The sequence below is a fragment of the Myodes glareolus genome, chromosome 18 (assembly GCF_982192425.1).
Source record: "Myodes glareolus chromosome 18, mMyoGla1.1, whole genome shotgun sequence".
Lineage (NCBI taxonomy): Eukaryota > Metazoa > Chordata > Mammalia > Rodentia > Cricetidae > Myodes > Myodes glareolus.
Genome location: NC_142043.1, coordinates 63,575,751 through 63,593,327, shown reverse-complemented (window position 1 = coordinate 63,593,327; position 17,577 = coordinate 63,575,751).

Genomic DNA, 17,577 nt, shown 5'->3' with positions numbered 1-17,577 from the left:
CACCTTTAATCCCAGCACGCGGGAGACAGAGGCAGGCAGATCTCTGTGAGTTCGAGGCCAGCCTGGTCTACAAGAGCTAGTTCCAGGACAAGCTCCAAAGACACAGAGAAACCCTGTTTTGAAAAACCAAAAAGAAAAAAAGAAAAGGTGACCATCACCACCCCTAGTCCCTGTTTCCCCCTTTAAAGAAACTCTGCTTTTGGGTTCAGGGAGTAAACTCTTCATGTTGTTAAACACCATGCACTGGAGTAAGTCCATGTAACTAATCTGTTTGAACTTTGTCACTAAGATTGCAGCTTGTAGTAGGGTTTGAAAGATAATTAGGCAACTAAGTAACGTCTACTACTAAAATAATTTGTAGGGTACTTTTCTTTACCTCTTGGGAGTCCCTGGGGGGAATTCAGCTTGACCATCTTTCCCAGATTCTGTATATCATTTTTGGTGAGATTCTTAACTTGTCAATGCCTTTAATTCCCCATAAAATTGAGTTAATAATACTTGCCCAGATTGTAGTGAAACAATATAATGTCTAGGATTTGCCTCTAAGAGGAAAGGGCTTAGTGGCAGATACTTGCTTTACATGTATGACAAGAAACAAGCAAACAAATTATAAAGCAATCTAAGGGGAAAAGGAGGCAGGTAGGAAATAGAAAAAACAAGATTGACGCAATATTATTATTCTGTTTGTACTCTCTCTGTCTGTGTGTGGGGCGTACATGTGTGATGGGGATTGAAGGGGACTGGATGGAGGGCCTCATGGATGTTAAGCATGTGTCCTACAGTTCAACTGTTCCCCCAGCCCTTAATTTTGCAGCTGAATGCTCATCACATGGGTTCATTATATGTTCTTCTCTACCTTTATGCACACTGAAATGTCCAAAATAATGAGTAAAAAAAAATAGCTTTAATAACACCCGGCCCTGCCTAACACGTTAAATAAAAGCCACACTAACTTCCAACAGTCCTCTCAGGGTGCCTTTTGCTCCTTGGAGAAGGCAGCATCATAAATAAGACTTTGCATTATTATTCCTTGGCCCTAAAAAGATTGCATCACACCTTGAGGCGCTGTTGACAAGGAGACAGAAAATAGATTAGAACCCTGGGGAGGAGAGGCTGCAAAGGACAAAAATAAAGCTTTCAATCAGGGGCCCGCTATGCAAGGGACTTGCTTTTAACATGAGCGATGGGAACCCCATCTGGACTCACTGGTGGTGAAGGATATAAACTCAAAATATATCAAAGATATGTTGCCTTCTAGCTGACAATTTATCTCTGGAGTTCCATGTAACAGTTCTAGCCCAGTAAATGATAAATAATATCTTTTTATTTATATATCACTGGCTCCCAGGCAGGTACATACACTGAATACAGAGAGGCTCCTGAGGAAGCTGGCTAATTCCCACCATCTTGAATGCTGAGTGCAGAGATTCAGGTGCCAGTAAGAGGATCCAGCAGGCATAGGACTCGGTGGCTGTCAGAGCACCAACAATGTGATAAGGGCCGTGAGTGGTCTAGACTGGGAGGGGACTGCTATGCATTTTGAAACTGTGTGTCCACCATTCAGAAATCAAGGACTGGTGCTGGATTTCTGGCTCAGCAGTTAAGAGCACTTGCTATTGTTACATAGGACCTGGGTTCGGGTCCCAGAACCCATGTGGTGGTTCTCAACCACTCAGAACTCCAGTTCCAGGGGATCCAACCCCTTTTTATGACCTTGGAGGATTTCAGGCACACATGGGGTGCCTATACAGGCATGCAGGCAAAACACTCATACACATAAAATCTGAAAAAGAAAATCTTCTAAATCAGGAACCGAACCCTGTGTGATGGCTCAGCAGGTAAAGGGATCTACCACCAAAGCTGATGGCTTGAGTTGGTTCCCCAGAACCCACAGGAAGAGAGAAGGGACTTGGTTGTTCTTTGATTTCCACATGTGCATCTTGGTTCAGGAAATCCCAACACACTAAACAAACAGACAAATAAATGAATAAATAAATGTAAAGATAATTAGCAACAACTCCTTGCCTGTACTTTTGGAGGGATGTACGTTATTGTTGGTGTTTTCGAAAAACCTCTACACTTCCTACAATACTGTAAGCATGTCTTGAGTCTATTATACAGCCCTGAAAGAGGAAAGAGCTCATCACTTACCAGCAGCCTTCTCTCCCTGCAAGACTTGCATGTACAGTGTTCTGCAAACATAGGAAACCTTCTTAAAGAGTGGAGACACCAAGCCCAGCACACTCTACCATGAAGAACCATAGAGCATCCCACAACACGATGGTCACAAAGAAGAGAGAAACACATCTTTCTGAAACTGAAGAAAGAAAACACACCACATTATCCTCTGGTTCTGGGGTAAAGGCAATGAGTTTGCCTCTTGATGAAGAAAGTTAGCCATTGACAGAGCCAGAAGCTAGCATAGCAGAGAGAGGTCAGTGTGTGTGGCACATAAGAGGGAGCTTGTATGCATTTGCACAGGGGAGACTCACCGTCACTTGCAGAGGGGCATCCTCCTGTGTAAGAATTCAAGATCACAAGGATATGTTCAAAAATATGGCACCCAGAGGTAAAGTTCAGTCCCTCCAAGTTCTCCCAAAGCGCCTTAGTTAAACTGAAACAAAGGCCCGTTTACAGGCTTTAAAAGGGCAGCAGCTTTCCCACAGGTATAGGAGTCTGGCCTAAAAGTGCCTGTTTGGCCTAGCTGGATGCAAACAACCACTTTTCATTTTCTTTTACTTCCAGGCAACATCTCACTACATAGCCCAGGCTAGCCTCCAATTCTCAATCCTCCTGCCTCAGCCTCCAAAGAGCTGGGGTTCCAAGTGTGCAGCATCATAGCCAGTTTTCCAGTTGAAAAGAAAACTATAAAATGCCTCCCCACCACAAAAATAAGCAAGCAAATCAATACTATAAATTATACACAGAAGTCTTTGGTCAGTCAGGGTCGCCAGTGGCCAGGATGAAGGGCTGGAACTTGTTTTGTTTACAAACCCTTTGTACTGGGATAATAAGGGCAAGGCGATGCCTTGGGAGAATTTTGACTAAGTAACAAATGCTACTTGAAGGACTTGGGAAATGCTTACAAATGTTTAGCAGCTGCCTAACTAATTATGTATTATTTCCATCAAGCTGTTGCTGTTAAGTCTTCAAAAGATCTTTATTGATTAAGATTTTATAGTCCTAAAGCTAGGCATGGTAGCACATGCCTTCAATCCCAGTACTTAGGAGGCAGAGGGAAGTGGCTCTATGAGTCTGGGGCCAGCCTTGTCCAGCAAGTTCCAAGACAGCCAGGGATATATAGTGAGACCCTGACTTTAAATGAACAAACAAACAAAAAGACTTTGCGGTCCTTGTTCATATGAAACAGTGCGAGAAGACAGTCATTTATAGGACAGCAGTATTGTTAAGTTTGGAGTGATGTCACCGGAAATATACCTCAATAGCATAAGACAATCACCCTGAGACCAGTAGACACCAGAGACACTCTTGGGTTTGATGGGGGGGGAGTGTGTTGAGTCATTTTGAACCAGAAGTTTCCTTCTCCCACCCTATTTCTCTCCAGAGATTTAAATCTGCACAATAATTCTTGAGTTGATCACTTGCTTTTCCCATACAGGGCCACCTTATCATAGTCCGCCTTCCCTTGGCTTTAGAGAATCTATTTAAGCCACCTCTGGGTTCCTTCACCCCTGAATTTCTTCTTCATACCTTAGGAGCCATACAGACTATACTTTTGCATGATTTTCTTTTCTTGATTTGCCTTTTCTGACAGGGACCCAGGCAAATACCTGAAAGGAGAAAGGAGGAGACTGCTTTACCCTTTTTGTACAGTTGAGCACAAAGAATATTTGTGGGGCTAGAGATGAGGGTGCCTGGGAGCTGGCCTTGAACTTGTTCTCTATAGAGCAGGCTCCATCCTGATGCTTCTGCTTTAAACTTCCGAGTACATTCTGTGTCGAGTTCACTCCATTCATTAAGCTTTCGCGGATGCTGTCTGATCTTGTTACGTGCATACACACACACACACACACACACACACACACAAAGGTCCCAATGTGTAGATGGATAATACATATGGAAGGGGGCCAAGGGTGAGGGCAGCTTACTCTCCTAGACAGGAAGCCAGAAAAGCAGCCCTGTGGGTGCTAAGGGGCCCCACCCACAAGGCCATCCTCTTTGTCTTCACTGGCTGTGTTGGGGAAGCAGAAACCTTGTACTCGGATGCCTCTCAGTATCAGATGGCAAGTCTTCACTTTGGCGTGATGAGAAGGGCAGCTAGCTAGAAAAACATGGCCAACAAAGGAAGGATTTTCTTTGAGTTTGACAGTTCTTTTGTGAATCAACTCTGCAGGTCCAGGGAACGGGAAGGCAGAGCGCTAGTCCTGTCTAGCTCCACCTGCCCCGGTCTTTCATGTTAAGTTTCTTCAGATAGCCAAAGTAGGCCACTTGAGTCTGCAAAGGCCTTTGTGACCAGCTGGGGAGTAGGGACGAGCCACAGTCACTGCCCCTCCCACCTTCCCCTCTCCTTTCATCCTCTTCAATCCTCAACCAGGCTAAGAGGGACAAGGTCCTCTCCAGGAGACAGTGTGTGACCCCCTGCTGTCCCTGCATGCAGGCAGAAGAGAAAGAACCTTGGACACTGCTGTCTGCAGATGGGAAGCAGGACAGCAGGCCTTGGAAAGCACTCCTCTTCCTGTGACTGGTCCTTCTACACCTTACCTCTTGGAAGAGCCCGTGCTAAGTGGCCAGCCAGGACCACAGCCATCCAGGACTGTCGTGACTCTCCACAGTGGGGGACAAGACAGTGGTGTGATGAATCAGAGAAGCATGTCAGAATCCAAACAGAGATAGGAGGGGGTTAGAACGGCAATACTCTCCTGAGAAGCGTAATGTGTGGGCTGGAGACATCTTTCCATACACACACACACACACACACACACACACACACACAGAGATGCACACACACACACCTATCTATCCATTCATCCATCTACCCATCCATACATCTGCCCACCCATCCATCTGCCCTTCCTTCCTTTCTTCTTTCTCAGGTTTATTTTAAGGAGCTTGGAGGCTGTGAAGTGTGAGGTCTGCAGGTGCAGCGAAGCTCAAGCCCCGACAGTTTTGCAAACTGAGTGCGCTGAAACCAACAGCAGACAGGACAAGGGGAGAAGAGTGGGCAGATTTATTAACACGCACATGTGCACAGAAGCCATACGAAATATGAAAGCCAGAGAAGGGCCAGATGGTTGGAGCTTAAGTACCTTCCTTTGCAGGGGTGAGGGAAGAGGGAATGACTGGAGAGCCCTTCAGGCAAGGGGAGGGCAGGCCCCATGATTTGGAGAGAAATGGATTGGTTCGAAGGATACACCAAGGCTTGGCACGAAGTGTTCTGGGCTCTGGGGAAGGTGGTGACAGGTGGCAGGCTGTGCCGGAACAAAGGCCTTCTTACAACGGGGGTGAAGCCTTGGAATAGAAAGCAGGCACGGTGTAAAAGCATGCTGGAGCCTTTCCCTAGTCGGCCCCTCTTTCCTGGCTGTCCTGATTGTGTTGAAGTGAAGACTGACCATCCTGGAACATTGGGAACCTACTTCTGCAACTCTGCTCCAGCCTCTTGCCTTTCTTGCTGTCAATTCATCTTCCCTGCTAATGGGGTTCATGGGGTGTGGGGTCCAAGCCAGTTGTGCTGCTCTTGGAAGAAATTTCTCCATCAAGAAAGAGAACCTAGGGGCTGGAGAGATGGCTCAGAGGTTAAGAGCATTGCCTGCTCTTCCAAAGGTCCTGAGTTCAATTCCCAGCAACCACATGGTGGCTCACAACCATCCGTAATGGGGCCTGGTGCCCTCTTCTGGCCTGCAGGCATACACACAGACAGAATATTGTTTACATAATAAATAAATAAATAAATAAATATTTAAAAAAAAGAAAAACAAAACAAAAAAGAATTAAAAAAAAAACAAAGAAAGAGAACCTAGAGAGAGCCCCGCCCATTCTTGGAGCCAGGAGTATGCATAGGAGCCAATCAAGGAGCCAATCACCCCAAGGCAGCTTCTCAGATCTGATTTTCTCTAGTTCTGAGTGCTGTACAAGCTAAACAATGCGTTTTGGAAGATTGTTTTGCAATGATGAACACCAGAGTAGGCAGCTGCCTGGCCAGAGTCTGGTTACCTGGAGGCAGAATTCTTTCCTTCCTGGGCCCTGTCATTTCTTAAGAATCCCAGCAACATCATGGAAGGTTAGCTGCTTTACCCAAGTCTGATGACCATGTTGCTGTCTCCTGAATTGCTCTCATGGAAACAGTTCACCTCCTTCCTGACAGCTTACCAAGGGAGACAGCAGGAGAACCCCCTGCTGCTGGCACTGCCTGTTACCCCTAAACCCTTGCTGGCTGGTTGGTTGTTGTTAAAGTTGTCATGACACATACCTGTGATTCCAGGCTGGAGGCTGAGGCAGGAGAATCAAATTATTGCCAGTTGTTTATTTTATTTTTTCAGGTTCTTTTTTTTCTTTTTCTCCATTCTTCCCTTTCTTATTTCTTCTCCCTCCTCCTTCCCCTCCCTCTCTTTCTTCCTCATTTATTTCCCTCCTTGTTCCCCCTCTCTCCCCTCTTTTTCCTCTCTCCCTCCCATTTTCCTTCATCCCTCCCAGATTTTTTTTCAGTGCCAGAAGTAGAACCCAGTACTCCTGTGCCTGCCAGACAATGAGCCACATCCTGAGGTCTGCTGATGGAGGAGGGTTATCTGTCTATTGTGTTATTTTCATTGGTCAATAAAGAGACTGCCTTGGCCCATTGATAGGACAGAAAATTAGGTAGGCGGAGAAAACAGAACAGAATGCTGGGAAGAGGGCTGTGAGGCAGACGCCATGGAGCCAGCCACCAGGTTAGACGTGCTGAATCTTTTCCGGTAAGCCACCACCTCGTGGTGCTACAGATTATTAGAAATGGGTTAATATCAAGATATGAGAGTTAGTCAGTAGCTAACTCTCTAGAGATAATGGGCCAGGCAGTGCTTAAATGAATACAATTTGTGTGTTGTTATTTCTGGGACTAAGCTAGCCGTGCGGGAGCTGGGCAGGATGAAAAGCAGGCCTGCCCGCAGCTCCTTTCTACATATGGCGCCCAGACGTGGATAACTGAATCCATAGAAAGCTTGAGAAAGCTTGGGAAACAATAGAGTAAAGCATGTCTTCTTGGTAGCAGCAATTTCTCAGGTCTACTTTGCTTGCTAGAGGCAAGCAAATGCTCTCATCTAAGAGAGGCTTCCTGACTCAGCTTTAGCTGTAAAACGTTGTAGCTCATTAAGAGGTCCTGCCACGAAACACTTAAACGGTGTTGGTGAAAAGCTGAACGCATGCTTTTCGGTTTTCAGCCATAGCAGGAAAAAAGCTGTGCTGTTTTAAAATGCCAGCTTTCTGGGCCGTCCTGCCAGGGCAAACTCTGACTCTTTCAGGCAGGCAGTCTGACTGAGTGTGGTCTGTGAGCAGAATGCTGCAGCTTGCTGGCAAGGACCTTGAAGCGCCATAGAGTTGTGGCAGTGAACACAGCTCTGGCTGGTACCTCTACCATGAGTCTGGAAAGCTAAGAAATGGACTGGGTCTAGCCATCAAAGCCACGGTTTTAGACTCATGTGGTCAGAAAAAAGAGATATACAGTAAAAAGAGAGTCAAAGAGGAAGGAAAACCTCTAAATGGTTTACTATGAGTTAAAAATATATGTAGGCTAAAGGTTAAAGTTCTTAGGGTAAAAAAGGAAGAGAGTAGTTGGGTGTGGTGGTATACACCTTTAATCCCAACACAAGGGAGGCAGAGGTAGATTGACCTCTGTGACCTCAAGGTGTGGTAACACACACCTTTAATCCCAATGCCTGAGAGGCAGAGACAGAGGATCTCTGAGTTCAAGGTGTGGTAGCACACGCCTTTAATCCCAGCACTGGGGAGCAGAGACAGACAGATCTCTGTGAGTTCAAGGACAGCCTGGTCTACAGAGTTATTCCAGGACAAAGATATACAGAGAACCTGTGTCAAAAAGTAAAAGAAAAAATAAAAGAAATAGAGGTTAAAAATAAAGCTGCATAAAGATGGAAAATACACAGAGAATCTTGATACTGTATGCTATTATGCTCTCTTTGAATTGTCTGAATGCTGAGGAAGGAGCAACAGCTGCTAAAAGATATTTGTTTATAAATGCTGCTGAACTAATCCAAGATAGATATGTTCAAAATACCTTGACTTCTGAATTTGGATCTAAGGATATGATACTTTGGAAAGGAGGTTCTTCTTTTGTTTTCACAGAGGATGAGACCCTGTGGATAGCTTCTATCCCAGTATGGTATGATAGACCACGCCCTCCTGAAAGGTTTCTGTGAACACCCTCAAAAAATTACTTCATTCAACTATCAACTGAGACGAAGCTAGCAAACAGGTTTACTGTGAAAGACCTGATTAACAGCACCCCTATTCAGCAGGAAGAAGTTTGGAGAGAAATAACTACGTCCATATTCCCAGATATTGTTTATAAATATTCTTTTACATTTAAAGGGGGATATAGTATAGATATGAATAATTTGCTTTGTTATGGATTTTAAGGTCAATTTTGTTATATGTATATATATTTCTGATTTTGATTGTGTAGTTCATTTAAAAATGCAATGTATAATTAAAAATATAGGTTGTTAATGGATAATCATCAATAATACTCAAGCTTGTAGTAATGTTAGTTTGATTTTCTAGATGTGCATAGATATATTTCAGAGAGACTTTCTTCATATCTTTCAAAGACTACAGAACATAGCATTTAATGTTTTAATAACTTAGGACCTTTCATGACAATGAGACACGTCTGCTCCTGGCAGCACCAATCTACTTCAAGAGGAAGATGGGCATCGAAGTGGCTCCTTATGGAGTTGGTTAGCCATTTGGGCAAGAAACTGCTCTTGCCTGGACTGTTATATAAACTGGACACAGAGAACCTGTAGAGAGAGGACTGCTGAACTTGCCTAAAGGTGAGATGATCTTTCGGGGTTCCTGATTCATGAAAGAGTCTGAGAGACATTCTGCAGGACACAGCAGATAGTGACTGAATTGCCTTTGAAATTTCCTGCTTCATGAAAATGTCTCTGGATATTATGGGCCTGAAGGCTGAAGATGGGTGCCCCAACGATACAGAGGAACTTTGGGTGACTGTCCAGGCAGCGAGATGTCTCTGTCATTTCTAGAGTTTTGGAAGTTGCTTACTTCTTGTTTACTTAGGTAATATATCCTTCTGGAGTCTTTAATGGAGTTAAAGAATGGATAGTCGTAGTTATAGTTTTCCTTTATTATGATAAAGATTTAGTTATAAATATTGTGACTGTAATTCTTGCTTGATAACTGTTTTGTTATATGTAATTTTACTATGTTAAAATGAAAGCCTTTCTTTTTTGTTTAAACAGAAAAAGGGGAAATGATGGAGGAGGGTTATCTGTCTATTGTGCTATTTTCATTGGTCAATAAAGAGACTGCCTTGGCCCATTGATAGGACAGAAAATTAGGTAGGCGGAGAAAACAGAACAGAATGCTGGGAAGAGGGCTGTGAGGCAGACGCCATGGAGCCAGCCACCAGGTTAGACGTGCTGAATCTTTTCCGGTAAGCCACCACCTCGTGGTGCTACAGATTATTAGAAATGGGTTAATATCAAGATATGAGAGTTAGTCAGTAGCTAACTCTCTAGAGATAATGGGCCAGGCAGTGCTTAAATGAATACAATTTGTGTGTTGTTATTTCTGGGACTAAGCTAGCCGTGCGGGAGCTGGGCAGGATGAAAAGCAGGCCTGCCCGCAGCTCCTTTCTACAGTCTGCTGGGTTTATTTTTATGGAATACTCTTTTGTTTTATTTTGTTTGAGACAGGGTTTCTCCATGTAACCTTGGCTGTCCTGGAACTCACTCTGCAGACCAGGCTGGCCTTAACCTGAGAGTTCTACCTATCTCTGCCTCCCGAGTGCTGGGATTCGAGGCGTGTGCCACCACTGGACTCCTCTTTATTTGAAAGGACAGCTGACTGACACACTTTGGTGATTCAAGACGTGTGTATTGGGAGCTAGGGAGAAAGATCAGTGAGTATAGAGTTTGTTGAGCAAGCGCAAGGACCCAAATCTGGGTCCCGAGCACTCATGCGAAAGCCAGGCTTGACAGTGCACATCTGGCACATCTGTCACCCCAGTGCTGGGGGGTGGATGCAGGCTAGACAGTCTAGCCAGATCTATAAGCTCCAGGGTCAGAGAGAGACAGACAGAGAAAGAGAGAGAGCTTGTCCCAAAAACTAAGGGGAAGAATGGCAGAAGAGGACAGGGATGCCGACATCAATTTCAAGCCTCCGGAGCACAGACTCCCAAAGCAGAAAACACGTGAACACTAAACAGACAATTTCTTTGTTGTTGTTGTTATTTTTAATTTATTCATCTTGCGTGTGTGTGTGTGTGTGTGTGTGTCTGTCTGTCTGTCTGTCTGTCTAGATGCACTACCCATGTGGGTGTCTGGAGAGTCCAGAGGTTGATCTCAGATGTTTTTCTCTTTTGCTTTCCACCTGGTTTTTGCTACTTTGTTGAGACGGTGTCCCTCACTTAACCTGGAGCTCCCATTTTGGCCAGGCTGGCTGACCAGCTCGCCCCCAGGATCCTGCCACTCCCACACACACCCCAACACCCACTGCTGGGCTCCTAGACACTTGCCACCATTCCTGGCTTTGTACGCGCATGCTGGGGATGCGGACTCAGGTCCTTGTGCCTGTGCAGCCAGCCCTTGCTACCTAGACCCCCGAGCACTAAAATCAGACCCAGTGTACACACTTGGGGTCCCAGCTACTCAGTGAGCCCTGAAGTTCACAGCCAGACTGAGCACACAGTGGGCCTGTGACTTCAGCCATGGACAGTGTTGGTTGTGAGGAATAAAATCTGAAATTTCAAGCAAAAAGTTAAAATTCTGGAGAACTTACCTCTGTGACATGAACTTGATCACTTTCTGGTGCTGACTCTTAGGAAGGAGGCAGGGGCACTAACACCAAGGTTTTGTTTAATTTAGGGAAAATGACCGACATTTGGTACGTCTGCACAATCAGTGAAACGATACTTTCCAAATGGCCCCATTGCACAACTCCACATGGGTGATGTGTCTATCAGTCAAGCCCCAGGCAGCAGTGGCTTTTGGTTCATCGATGTGGCAACCCTGACTATATCTAAGCCTGCTGCTAATGGCTCAGCCCTGCCAGAAACAGCCACATGGAGTTTGGCAGAGTGTCATGTTATCTGCAAAGCCACCTAAATCCTCCTTTGCATCCCAGCTACAGATCTGTCTGCGAGGACTCATTCTTCATGCACATCAGCCAGAGTTATAAATCACGACTCGCTGAATGCAGAAGCGGATAGGGGCAATCTGGTTGTCCTCGATGAAGCCAGATGTTGAAGGGATTTACAAAAATGTTAAACAATGTCATCCCCATCATTGTCTGTTCTTTGTTTGGGAAAATCTTTTCTTAAATGTGTAGGTTATCAAAAGTGGCACAGACTAGGTTTTTTAATTTTTGTTTTTGTTTTTAGGTCTGTTTTAGTTTTGGGGACTGTATGCTTGCATGAGCTGGAAGCCAGCTAGCTGGGAAGAGAGACAGCTCAGGCTTCAGCTGGGAGTGTTCAGTAGTGTAAACAAACGGTCCTATCCCCAACTCTGGGGAGTTTAGTCTTCTTAACTCTTTCTGTTTAGGAAATTCCATATCATCAACCGGATGTCTTAAAAATCCCAGGAGGTGAAGGGGGAGAAAGAAAGTGTAGCAGCAAGCTAGAATCAAATTGATCTTCGAAATCAGTGATACTACTTCATACCCATCAGCATGGTCCTATTGAGAGAGAGACAGACAGACAGACAGATATGAGACAAGAGAGAGGGAGGAGTGTGAGAGAGAGGGGAGAGAAAGAGGAGAGGAAGGGGGAGAGAGAATGGCAGGGAGGGAGATAAATGCCGGGAGGAAATGGAGAGACTAGAGCCCTTGTGTGCAGCTGGTGGGGGCACAAAGCTGCACAGCTGCTCTGGAAAACAGGGTGGTGGCTGCTCCAGAGATTAAACATGGATTTGTGAAACAGGGTGTGGTGGCACACACCTGTCACCCTGGAGCTGGAGCAGGGTCAGTCTCGGCTACACAATAAGTTCAAGACCAGCCTGGGAAACACGAGACCTTGTTTAAAAGACAAACAAACAAGCAAACATAAAAGGGCTAGAGAGTTAACATCTCCTGCTCTTCCACAAGACCCGAGTTTGGTTCCCAAAACCCATATCAGGTAGCTCACAATGTCCCAGTAACTCCAGCTCCAGGGAGAACTTTGTTGGGTCCCTGCACTCATGTGCACAACCCCCATACACTTATACATAATTCAAAACAAAACCTTTTTTAAAAAGCACTTAAAATAATTCCACAGCAATTCTACACTTCCAGTTTGGGGGTCGATACCAGAAAACCAACCAACCAACCAACCAACCAAACAAACAAACAAAAACGTGAAAGCAGGATTTCCAAGAGCTCCCTGTATACCTGTGTTCAGAGAAGACCTATTCTCTCCCCATTGCAAAACTTTGGACGCAGCAACCCCCAATACTCCAAGGCTGATGGTGGAGTAACACATTGGGGTAGCTTCAGCCTTCAATGGGTTAGCCTTCAGTCTTCAAAAGGAAGGGAATCCTATGCTTGCTACCTCATGGGAAAGAAGCCAGAGGACTTTGAGAACTGTTTCAAATGGTTCAATCTTCATAACAAACAACAGGCAGAATCTTGAGTCAGCAGGCTGGCTCCTTTGACAGACTGAGCTGGGCACAACAACCAAGCTGACCTGTCCCCAGCCCCACACTGAACAGGAGGATGAAGAAGGGCTTGTCCCTGCAGGAAGACATTTGCGCTCACTTCCCTAGTTTCTTCGTAAAACATATTTTACAGTGCTGGGCCTGGAGGGTCAGCTCTGTAATCCCAACATTAGTGGTATTGGAGCAGAAAGACCGCCAAGTTGAAGGTTCCCAAGACCCTGACTCGGTACAAAACAACACTTTACAAAACATTGCCATCCCTTGAGTTTGTGGATCTAATTTGGAAGCTGACCCAGTCGGAAAAGAAACCCAGCTGCAAATGGCTACACAAGTCGTTGCTGCTTGCAAGAATGCAAGGTGGGTGGCCACAGACACAGTGCAGCATGGTCACCTGTGGCCTGGGGGACTGGACCTGTCTAACCCACAATCTAACCACCCTGCCGCCACCCTGAGCAGCATGGGTATCGCTAGCCAGCTTCTGGCCCTGCATCTCGGGGGCCTGTGTGACCCTAGGGCTGTAAGATGCTGTGAGCTGTTCAGGGACAGGCAGTGGGACAATGGCTTTGGATCTGGAACTCATCCAAAGCTTGAAGCTGTCAGAGTAAAACCAGGAATCACCTTGGAGCTCTGTGTTGCTCTTCCACTCTCAGGGAACATGCCTTGCCAGCCGACGAGGCCTGACACCTGTACAGACCTCCAGGGTGGCCCCTCAGCAAACGCTTTACAGAGAAGCAGGCTTTAAGTTTCTGTGTGGGTCAGTTACTACCATCACAAGATCCCTGAGATTATCAATTTAAGAAGGAAGGGGCCGGGTGGTGGTGACGCATGCCTCTAATCCTGGGAGGCAGGCAGAGATCCATGAGTTCGAGGCCGGCATGGTCTACAAGAGCTAGTTCCAGGACAGTTAGGGCTGTTACACAGAGAAACCCTGCATCGAAAAAACAACAACAACAAAAATAAAAAACAAACAAATAAGAAGAAGAATGGTCTGTCGGCCCTGTTGCATTGGGCCTGTGGGGAGTAGGCACATCAATTTCCTATAGCCTGTGCTATAGGAAGCTCCTTGCACAGCATCCAGGAAACAAAACAGGAACAGGACTGGGTTCCCGATGTACTCCTTAAGGGCAGGCCTCCAGTGAGCCAACCCCTCGCTCTAGACTATTAAAGGCCCCAGCACTCCCAATAACATCATAGGCTGGTGACTAGGCCTTCCATGCACAAGCCTTCTGAGGACTGTTCTCCAAACCATAGCAGCTACCGACTGAGAGATGCCATGGTAAACCGTATCACTCTGGTGCCAGCGTCTGAGCCCACCACAGGGCCCAGTCACCCTGAATGGAGTGGGGGAGGTGGGAAACTGAACAGGTGAGAGAATCCTCATGCAGCAAGGGCCTGGTACCCCCGGAAGAGCTGTTTTCTGATCGGAATTCCCTCATACATTGGGCCTAGCCTTTCCAATTGTGTAGGTTGAATTGTGCATGGCTGGGAGAGCACAGCAACCGGACTGCTTTCTCCTTCACGCGGACCTCTGTGGTCCGAACCTGGTGGGCTTCTCCCCCCGACGCTAACTCCCAGGTGGGAGATTCATTCAACCCTGGCTCCACCTGGAACATCAGATCCCACAGGCCAAGACTCGACCCCCACAGGCTGGACCCCACTTCAGACAATAGCTCCAGGTCCCGGCTGGCATGGGTGTTTTGGATAGATTCCCTACAAACTGGAGATATTTAGGCCTCGAATTTGAATTCCCCTGAGCCTGTTTTGCCATTTGCTGGAATTGTTCACAGAACTTAGGAAGACATTTGACTTACATTTATCCTTTTTATTTTAAAGAGGACAACTTAGAACCAATCAGGCGGCAGAGGTTCTGAGGTAGAGGGAAGGGGCAAGGGGCTGCCATGTGCTTGGGGCCATTGCCCTCCACAGTTCCCATACCCAGAAGTTCTCTGGATCCCACAGTTTCTCTCTGTTTGTTACTTTTCTGCACTTGGATGAAAAACCATGAGCAAGGCGGTTTATAGAAAGAAGAGTTTATTGAGGATTACAGTCCATCATAGTGGGAAGAGCGGGGCAGTGAGCAGCAGGCAAGGTGGCTACAGCAGGATGCTTAGGGCTCACATCTTAAACCACAAACACAGTGTCCAGAGGGGGTAGGAGGAACCCACAGCAGGCTTTTTCTAACCCCCCTCTCAGGGATGCACTTCCTCCAGCAAGGCCATACCTCTTTAACCTCCACAAACAGAACCACACCACACACTCTGTACTGGGGACCAAGTATTCAAATGCCTGAGACTATGAGGGACATCTTGTTCAAACTACATTTCCTTCTCAGAGGAAGAGGGGGCAGAAAGTTCTAGGCTTCTAATTAGAACTGGTCATTTTGGTGGTCTTCTGATATTTAGGAGCCACCCAGAATTGCCTTGTGAATATAAAAGATGCTCCTTTGTTCAGGGGGGGGGGGGCTCTGTGCCAGGAACCAGGGTCAGAGACCAAGGACCAGAACAAGCCTGCTGGCTAGTTTTAAGTTAACATGACACAAGGTAAAGTCCTCTGAGAAGAAAGAGCCTCAGTTAAGAAAATGTCTCCAAAAGATGGGCCGTAGGCAAGCCTTTAGGATGTTTTCTTAAGTAATTGGTGAGGGAGGACCCAGCCCATGGTGGGTGGTACCACCCCTGGGCAGGTGGTCCTGGGCTCTACAAGAAATCAGGCTGAGCAAGCCATGGGGGGCAAGGCAGTAAGCAACCCCCCTCCACGGCCTCTGCCTCAACTTCTGCCCCAGGTCCCTGCCCTGCTTGAGTTCCTGTCCTAATTTTCTTTGTTGAGGGACAGTTAAACGAAAATGCAAGCCAAACAAACCTTTCTCCCTAGTTTGTTTAGGTTGTGGTGTTGCATCACAATAGCGACTCTAACTAAGATAACAAGAAATGCTTCACAGTCCCAGCCCAATACCCAGGAAACAAAGGTGAAGCCAAAATGTACGATTTGGGTTATGGTTGATGAGAAAAGTACCTGTCATTCTAAAAGGAATAAGAGATCATTGGAGTCAAATCTGACATCAGTGGCCCTGGGACACAGATTCAGACTATACTGAATGACACAGCCCACTGTGGAAGAGGTTACAAGAACAGAGAACAGTCATAAGTCAGTGCATTTACCAAAGGCTTGCACCGGTGGGGACTTGCGTGGGTAGGGTAGCAGACCGAGGGATCTCTTCTATAGGCCTTGGGTGCATTCTGATGACATTTTTAGCTTTAGGGCTGACACAGGTAGTGGTCTCCCTTTTTCAACTATGCATTCCCACAGCTTCCCCAACGGCCACGGTGCTTCAGGCCAGATTTGAAAGTGCTTAGCAAATGGCTCGTAGTGATGAGGAAGACAAGGTCAGGGTAATTCCCAACAGCAACCATCACCAAGTTAAAATGAAATCCTTAGGTGGGCACTGGTCCAGTCTGGCCTGTGTCCTTACAAAAAAGGAGGAGCTTGGAGGCTGAACACACACACAGGAAATGTGGAAGCAAAAAGGAGGACAAGGTGAAGCCCCTGGGGATCTTCACCTCCCACTGTGGAAACCTTGAGGGAAGCTATGGTGGGGCCAGCAGACCTCCCCTTAGAGCCTTGGGGGATATGTGTGTGAGAGATGGCCCTGCCTAAACCTTGAAGCTCTTCTGACCTTCTCAGATGTAAATCGCTTGGTAGTTAAGGTGTCCCTAGTAAACTTCTATACCTGTGTAAAGAGACTTGGATTTAAAGATGCACTCAGGACCTGGAGGGATGGGTGTGAGGGTCTGCTTTTGATCAGGAGAAGCCGGGCAGTGGTGGTGGTGCCCACTTATAATCCCAGCACTCAGTAGGCAGAGGCAGGCGGAGCTCTGTGCGTTCAAGGCCAGCCTGGTCTACAAAGCAAGTTCCAGGACAGCCAGGGTTGTTACACAAAGAAACTCTGTCTCTAAAACAAAGCAAACCAAAAAGTCTGGAGAGGCTTTACACACTTATAATCTCAGAGCCAGTCGGGGAGGTAGAGGCAGGATATCCCTGACACCGGCCAGTCCATCCAGCTGAATTGGCAGGTGACTTTAGGTTCAGTGAGAGGCTGTGGAGAGTGACTGAGAAAGACATTCAATGTTGGCGCCTGGTCTACACACATGCACACACACACACATACACGTACATGCATACATGTGCACACAAATACATACACTCATATACTACACACTACACACACGAAGATAAAATTAAAACCAAAAAATAAACAACTCCAATGGAATCTATACATCCTAAGTGATTAATTTGAGTTTTGTCCTTTTTTTTTTTTTTGAGACAGGGCCTCATATAGGTCTGCCTGGCTGGCCTGGAACTCTCTGTGTAGCCAAGGATGTTCTTGAACTCTGGTCCTCCTGCTTCTACCTCCACAAGTGCTAGGATTACAGATACAAAACCCCAAGCCTAGATGGCTGATTTCGAGATGGGTGTGTGTGTTGATAAATCACTCAGGCTGGCTCTGAACTCCCAATCCTCCAGACTCAGCCTCCTGCGTAGCTGGGACTACAGGTGCCCTGTACCACCAAAAGCTCTACCTCACACTTCTTAAGGACACCAAAGTCCTCCCCTAGTTCACATGGAAGAGCAGGGCACTGTGCCCATCTGACGGCTGATGACCCCATGCACCGGGCTGATATGCACACCGGAGTCAGGGGTCAGGGGCCATATCCTTTTTCTGTGAGGTTGCCTGCAATCCTGAGCCCTGGCTGGGCCA